Here is an 8,156-nt window from a genome sequence, read left to right on the forward strand (position 1 = left end):
AAGGCAACAGTTGTTGAATTCATGGCCCCTCCTCTCCTCGCCCTCCCCTTTGCAGGTGGTTGCTTAGCAACTGGCTTCGGTGGGCGGGGCTTGTGAGAGTTCTCACATTGCTGCACACTCTGCTCTGGGCTGCCGCCTACTCAGGCTATATTTGCATATGAAGCCCTTCCTGCCTCAGTCTCTGCTATAGAAAAGGCCAGTGCCTGGATGGGTTGTGGGGAGGGGGTGGGAGGTGGCTGCTGAATTTAAACAGTCTTTGGTGATGCAGCAGATTCCACAAGAAAAATATAGACAAGACTTATAAGTCACAATAGGAATGTTCACACAGAGGAAGTGAGAACATTCATGATTCCTAAAACTGGCTTTAAGAAGTCTTTAACTGCTTTAAGATCAAACTGTTCATGTGATAACATGAGGATAAAGCTGCATTTACTGTATACTCTACATACTCCACTGGTCATTGGACAAGCCTTATAATACAGTGCTTGAGACACTGGTCTCACTCCAGTCTGCACCCTTAATGGTAGATGTCGCTACTAAAGAAATAGCATTACTACCAGAATTTATACAATAAGTGTACAAAATGCAAAATGTAACTATACATTTTTATACTTATGTTTTTAACTTTTAGGCTGTTTTGTGTAGCTTGTTTGGTTTTGATGGGTTTGTTCAGATGCCAGTAGAGATGGATCTCACCATATTCCCTGCATCTGTGTGTGTGTGTGTGTGTGTGTGTGTTTTGGTTTTGTTTTTTTTTTCATTGGTCAAGTACAGGACAAGTTACCAACATCTGAGTTTGCTTTTATTGCTTGTATTGCTTTTATTTGTATTGGATACTTTTAATGTTTTAGTTATTTTATTTTGAGCACTTTGCTCAGTGGTTGCTGTTAGCTTAGCTTGAGCAGCAAACATGTTAGATAATTAATTTCAAACTGGAAGCTTCAGCTATTTAAAGCTAGCTGTTGCGGTTTTAGCATAATCTGTACTGTGGTGGTTAAGCTCAGTTTAGCTCAGCCTCAACGTGCTATCTCTAGCTGTTTCCACGTCAGTCTCGTCTTTTTTACTTCCTGCTGTGGGTTCCTCCTCCATTTTGGGGTCTTCCTCTGCATTGCTTGCCCTGTGGATTTCGAGTTAGAGCCAGCTTGGTTATTGCCTTTTAGTTTTTTCTTAGTGTGGGACCAATCCATCGCCACTTTATCCTCATCAGCTGTATCTCCACTGCTTCTTGTTTGCCGTGTTCCTACATTTGATATTTGAAAAATATTTATTGATTCCAGCTCTGATTGGTATTGATGGGAACAACACTGGGGTGCACATACTTATTTTCAGTGAGGGCGCTGCTCTGAGTGGACACAGATCTCTTTTTCTTTTGCAGAATCACACATTTATTTCATGACATTGAGGCTGAATGTAACATTTCTATAAATGCTGTTGTCCTCAGAGCACTAGATATCATGCTGGTTAAAAAAAGAAGAAGAAGAAAAAAAAAAACACATTTTAACAGTATTTTTTTTATGAAATGTGTTAAAGGAAGTTAAAGTGACCTGGTATTTGTTACCCTGCATTATCTAACTGAAATTAGCTGCCACACTTATGATCTCTTTTCTGCTTATAATGAAGTATAAGAGCTTTCCTGGCTGCCATATTGTTGTCCTACTTACATTTGAGGAATTGTTCCCTATGCTGATTGAGTCTGTCACTCATGTTGCTCCTATACTTTTTCATCTATTTACTAAGTTTTAATGTTTATTTAATAATGTGGAAATGTTATACTTTGTGTGTACATGGATTTATTGGCTTCTCTGTTTTAGCTTGTGTGCTATATTATTTTTCTTCAGTAACTGGACTCAGTAGCTGATAGCAGTTGAGCCAAAACAAATCCTTCTAAAATTACAAGGAAATGTCAGGAAACTTACTACCTCCTCAGTATCTCTCTCTCACTTCTGCATGTTGACATATTTTCAGCTCTTCTGTGTCAATTTCATGACTCATATTTTGCCTCGGAGAATCATAGCTGCTTGACTGCTGATGCCTGATGCAAGAAGTCTTTTGGTAAAACAATGATAAAGAAAACATAGGAAAGGGTGATACAAACGAAGGAGAGGAAAGAGATATGATCATCGCTGAGGAAACCAAATAAAAGCTAATTATGTGAAAGGAATGCACCCCTCCTACAGCCTCTGCCTCTCCTTCTCTTGAGCCATTTCTACCTCACTTCTCAAAGATGTTGGCAGTGGCTCAGCCAATGGCTGTTTATGTGCAGTTTGTTAGAGGGCTGGCCCCTTTCCTCCTTCAAAGGATGTTGTTCACAATTCTACTCATGTCTACCTGTCTTATTCAGAGGGCAACACATAGTAAGGGACGTGGCATCTGGTTTTAACCACATGTTTTCACAAAACATTAAAGCTGGAGTAGGCAGAAAGTAGAACCTTAAAAATTCAGCCCTGCTTCTGCAGATCTCTCTTCTATCTAAAGTCCCGTCCATCAGGGGTTCTTAAAATCTAGTGTACAATATACAGACATGAGTTTGACTGTTTGTGTTGATTTAGGTTTTTGGGATTTTTTTTAAATTAATATTTGTTAACAAAAGGCTGTCACCAAATTTTTAGCCAACAAGATGTCAGAATAACAGCAGACTTGAGTAAAATGCTTAATGTCACATTTATGCTTGACTTTGCTAATAAAGCCATACACCAAAATTCATGTGCTAGTGAACTGTGTATTTGTTCGACTCAGCTGTCTCCCATAAAGGTTTGTAAAACAGCTATGTGAAAAATGAGGTGGGTGTTGGTGGTGAGCCTCAAGTCTGTCAGTGTGGCTTTGCACACAATCAATCTACTGAATGTTGACTGAATCTTAAGCCCTTTTCCAGCAAGGGGTCCTGGATGGGATGCATTTTCTTTTTTTTTTTTTTTTTTGCGTTTCCACAGGCAAAAACTGTAAATGGACCCAAACTTACTGATCCAACACTACAGGGTGGAGCTTGACAAACTGCAATCCATTGATTAATCAACAGATACTTCACTTCACATGTGATTTGGTAATAAAAAAAAAGTGAAAGCAGCGTCATGTTTAAATATACTGTGCATTTTTTGTTGTTAAAAGCCACATGCCATAAAGAAAAACAGAAATTACTGGATGTTAGCCATCCTTTGTTTCTGTGTTGAGTTCTTCATTATAATCCAAGGGATTGCACCCCTGAGACATCATGCTATAAATAGCTAACGCATCTATCATTACCCAGCTCATTCCATGCCTACCAGGTAAGGTTACAGTTGGCTGTGTGACCAGGGTTTACTCTAACAAACCACACCAAACTATCCCATCCCGACCCTTAGGTGTACACGGAGCTTTAGTTACATCTTTAACTTCAGTTCACTCTGACTTTCACAATGTGATGCTGACTCTTCACATAAATAAATCACAGGGTGTAACACTAATACCTACACATAGTGCCCTGTAACAACTACAGAGCAGGGTTAAGTTGAGCCTTCAATCCACCAAGTTCAAATCTGATCCTCGGAGAAGTTGTGTTGTCAGATCTGCAGTGGTGCTACAATTCATCCGTTTCTCCTTTGTGTCATCAACATATAACCGACATACACTAGAATGACCTCTTTATGTCATTATTTTGCAGGAAACATTTCTGTAATTACGGCTGAACATTAGCTAGCTAGTTGTCAGATACAGAGCTATTGATGCTGTTAGCTTGTGGCTAAAGTATTGTAGTGAGCCTTTTTAAAGCATTATGGAATTAGGGGCAAGGTTAGGTTTTGCTCACTTTAAATGCCCACTCCACTTTATCACGAAGCTCATATTTTAAACCAGTTAAAAAAAAAATCATGCACAGAAAACTGATAGAAAACTGTTAACTGTTAAGGCAGATTTATGGTTGTGCAGTGTCTGCGTGCGGTTGGTTATGATGTAGCTGACGCTGGTGAGTTTGCTCAGGCATTTGAGCGTAGGGGGTGCACGTCGATTTGGTGTTGTGTTGCAGTTTCTCCTCCTAATCTGAAGGGGCAGCAGGGGCAGTATCAGCCAGTAAACTCACCAGGTCGGAGTTCTTTTGATGGTTGAATTCAATTTGGTAGATTTTAAAACAACAATGGCATCCAGTGTCGTTCAGTGTCTTTATTAGCTTGTGGAAGAAAATGAAGAAATAATCTGATCAACCCCTCATCAGCTGCAACAGCTGCATACAGTAGACCTATTTTGTTTCATATTACAATAAAACTATCATGTTATATCGTGATATCTTTCATTTTTACAATAAAATTTATCACGTTATAAAGTGATACGTTTCACGTTTTTACAATAAACTATGACTTTATAATATGATATTTTTCACGTTTTTAAAATAAACTATGACGTTATAACATGATACCTTTCAGGTATTTACAATAAACCATGATATTATAATGTGATACATTTTACATTTTAAAAATAAAGTATATTATATCGTGATAAGTTTTACACTTTTACAATAAAGTATGATGTTATAACATGATACGTTTTATGTTTAATAGTTTACATGATAAGGTCCCAATGTTTTTTTATTAGAGTGGCAGCGCTACGCTTCCATACATTCTGACTTTAATATTCATGTAAAATTAAATTTGTCCAACAATTACTACCTATGCCAAAATATAGTCATGTTGGCTGAAGAGAAAGACAGAAGGTAGAGGACAACATTATTATATTAGTCTCTATACCAATATGTAAAGGTGTGAAAAGCAAAGAGAACATGTGTTGAAGCCAGGAGGGTCATTAGGAATCAGTCCTATACTTGTAAGAGATGAAGGGAAGCAGGGCTGAAACATACTCATACATAATTTTACACACATACCCTAAAGTGTATTAGTAGGTAGAACAGTATTGGGAAAACATAACCTAACAAATGTGCATGTTGCAGAGTTTAGCTGAAGCAGCACTGTGGGGATTCTCAACCAGCTGCTGGAGTTCGCAATGCAGCAAGACGAAAGATAGAGAGGTAGAAGGGGGGGTAGAGATGGATAGAGTATGGAGGTAGGGGCTCCACAAAATAAGAAAGCAAAACAAGAGCAGCAAGAAATATAGGAGCCAGGGGCCCTTTTCAAGAGGTATGTGAGTGATGTAAGAATCTGTTTTTTATTTTTTATTTATTTTTTTTTTTTACACAAAGCTTTGAAAAAATTAGAAAACGGTTGATATACAGTTTTCAGTCAGCTAGTTGTTTTTCATATTGACTGGCCACCGGTGGTAATAAGCAAATCAGTCACAGGAATATTCAACCCTTTGGCTCAGATTTAAAGACATGAGCCGGAAAATGGTTATGGCGTTTTTTTCTGTTAACTTGCTGGAAGATTGATGCCAATAAACAACTAAGAATTGAAATACAGAAGGTGCTAAATAAAAGAAAAAATAAATTGAAATTGACAGTGATGTTCCCCGATAAATTAGCCTGTGGTGTGGTTGCATGAGCAAAGGATGATGTGAAATGAAGATGTGTGTTAGAGGAAAAATTTCACATGATTTACATGATTAGCTTTGGTATTTTAATTAGTCTCCAGTATCTAAACTTTGTAGCTAGTAAACTAAAGCTGGATATATACTCATGCGGCATCCTTGTATGACTGGTTACCATGTCACTGCCATTGGCTCCGTGTAGTTCCACAGAAACTTGACCACCTCTTCCAGCCCTAATGTGCACCCCTGCTATGGAGCACAATTACGCTGAAGTAATCCCTTCTGAGTGGTCAGTTTGTGATTACGTGTTTCTGGATTTCTGGATGTTCTTGCTGAATTTATGCTTTAACCTCCATTTTCATTTGTTTGTGCTATACGTTTTTGTTTTTTTAACAGAAGAATTATTTTATTGTTAGCCATCATTGTTGGTCTAAAACAGGAAACGCCTGCTGAACTGAATAGAACCACAGAAAGTTCTCCGCCCTGTGGAGTTTATCCGTCAATACCAGCCAAACTGCCACCTTCAGATTCGAAAGAGAAACTGCAACTTGATGCCATAACCCTAAGCTTGAGTGCGAGAGCACATTTCTCCAGCGTCAGCTGTGCCGACCCTATGATTAGAAATCCAACTTTATGGACTGCCCACCAGACCCGCATGACCATAAAGCTTGTTTTAGTCACTCAGACAAAGGAATGTAGTAAATGCAGATACTGAAATCAGTGCACACAAAAACATGCAACTGAACCTAAAGTTAATTGTTATAGGACCTCAAAATTGAAAAGAAATAAAAAGAGCATCCCAGTGAATGTAAATTCCTACTTTGACCTCTCCTATCATTAGTGTAGAGGCAACATTGAGGATACAGGCAGGCACAGCCATTTGTCATTCACACAGCAGAGGTTAAGGAAGCAGTTAGCAACACAACCCCAGAGTCTGAGCTGGCACGACCTCTAAGGACTAGACAATAAATAAATAAATAAATAAAAACAAAAAATAAAAACAACTCCTGTTGTATCATATCAGCAAGAGAGATCAGCATATCAGCATTAGCTTGTTTCTGCAGTAATGAAAGGTCAAAAGGTTGTCAGGTTGTATATTAGCTTGTGTTTTTTTTATTATTTTTAAAGCAACACAACATAACTTTCCAACCTCAAAACTCTGGACTTCTGACCTGTTTTGATGGTGCACTGACATTCATTTTTTGTACTTTACAACTTTTTTCCTTCTCTGGGATTCACATTACAGCTGTGTTTTGCTTTGCACCATGTTACATTCCATCAACTGGATATCAACACTTTGGCCGCTTTGGACACACACAATGGCAGATTCAGCAAAGAAACACAAGGGGATGTTATCAAAGGAAGGGAGGAAAAGAAAAAGTGACAGCAAGCGATAAGACAAGAGGCAACATCACTCTGACTTTTAGTGGCTGGATAGAGCTCAGAGAAGAGACAAGAACGGAATTAGCCTTAGCTAGGGGGTGCCACAGTGTAAAAATCTGCCTAAGTTCCATTTAAAATTTATTGCTCATCATCATTTTAAGCTTTCCTTGTTGATGGATCTAGCTTTTAATGGATCAATGATCTATTAGAATTTAAATCAAGTATGCAAGGTTGGTACATCTTTTAGGGCTTAGTGTCTGTCATTTATATTTATCTTTTCTACTCAAGGACTCAGGTTTAGTGACTACATGAGAAGAGACGGATAGGTTTGTTTCAGTGTTGAAAATGTGTTTTAATGGTTCATTTTGTACCCTGTACTTGCATGAGAACTCTCCAAAGAGACAAGCCCTGCTGAAAAAGACTTTGTCTTAAGAGTAGACTGACTAGGAACAATTTTTCTCTTCCCAGTCCACCTCTAGGGATGGTTCATATCCTTGATACAGGAGCACCAACACACACTCACTATGGTAAACAATCTAATCTCCCTCAGAACTAGCTGTTCTGTGAGCTGTAATATTGGTCACTTTGTATAACCAACTATGAAACAAGTGTGCTGGAGCCATTTAAGAAAACAAACTCTGAAGGAAATACTTCTGTTATCTCTTAGATAATGTGTGTACTCAATCTCAGATAGATTCAGTTTGTTCTGTCCATTAACCAAAAATTGTTTTTGTTGTGTAAATTTGATAATAAATTGTTTAGCAAGTACAGAACATTGAATTCACACACATTGATTTGCACAATCTTCTTGTGGCCAGCAGCCCTGCTGCATGCCCTACCATCTCTAGTCTACTTCTTCCAGAGCTCCACACACTGATCATTTCTACAACCCTCATTTGAGTCATCGCATGAACAGATGAGGGTACAGTTTAAATTTTACATGCATTTTTTAAAGATAACTTGAATTTATGCACTACAGAAATAAAAAGATTGGATCTGACACATGCAAGCTCCAAGTGAAATAAAAACTCTGGCAATGAAGCTGGAGAAAATACGAGGTCAGATGGTGTGAGCAACCAAATTACTGAGTAAGCAATGGAGACAGGTTGGCAATGCTGCTGAAATCTGTGGTATCAATATTATTGCAAGCTTAAGTTTAAATTGTGTCAGAGAAGTAGCGACCATAAATAATCGAGTCTGAGTATGTATGAATTGAAAAATGAAGCATTTGGGAAGAGAAACACCTTAAGAGAAGAGACAGTGTGGCAAAGGAAAGAAGGCAAGGCAGGTTTATTTGTATATCACAATTCAACGACAGAGTGATTCAA

The sequence above is a fragment of the Melanotaenia boesemani genome, chromosome 4 (genome assembly GCF_017639745.1).
Source record: "Melanotaenia boesemani isolate fMelBoe1 chromosome 4, fMelBoe1.pri, whole genome shotgun sequence".
NCBI classification, from domain to species: Eukaryota; Metazoa; Chordata; class Actinopteri; order Atheriniformes; family Melanotaeniidae; genus Melanotaenia; species Melanotaenia boesemani.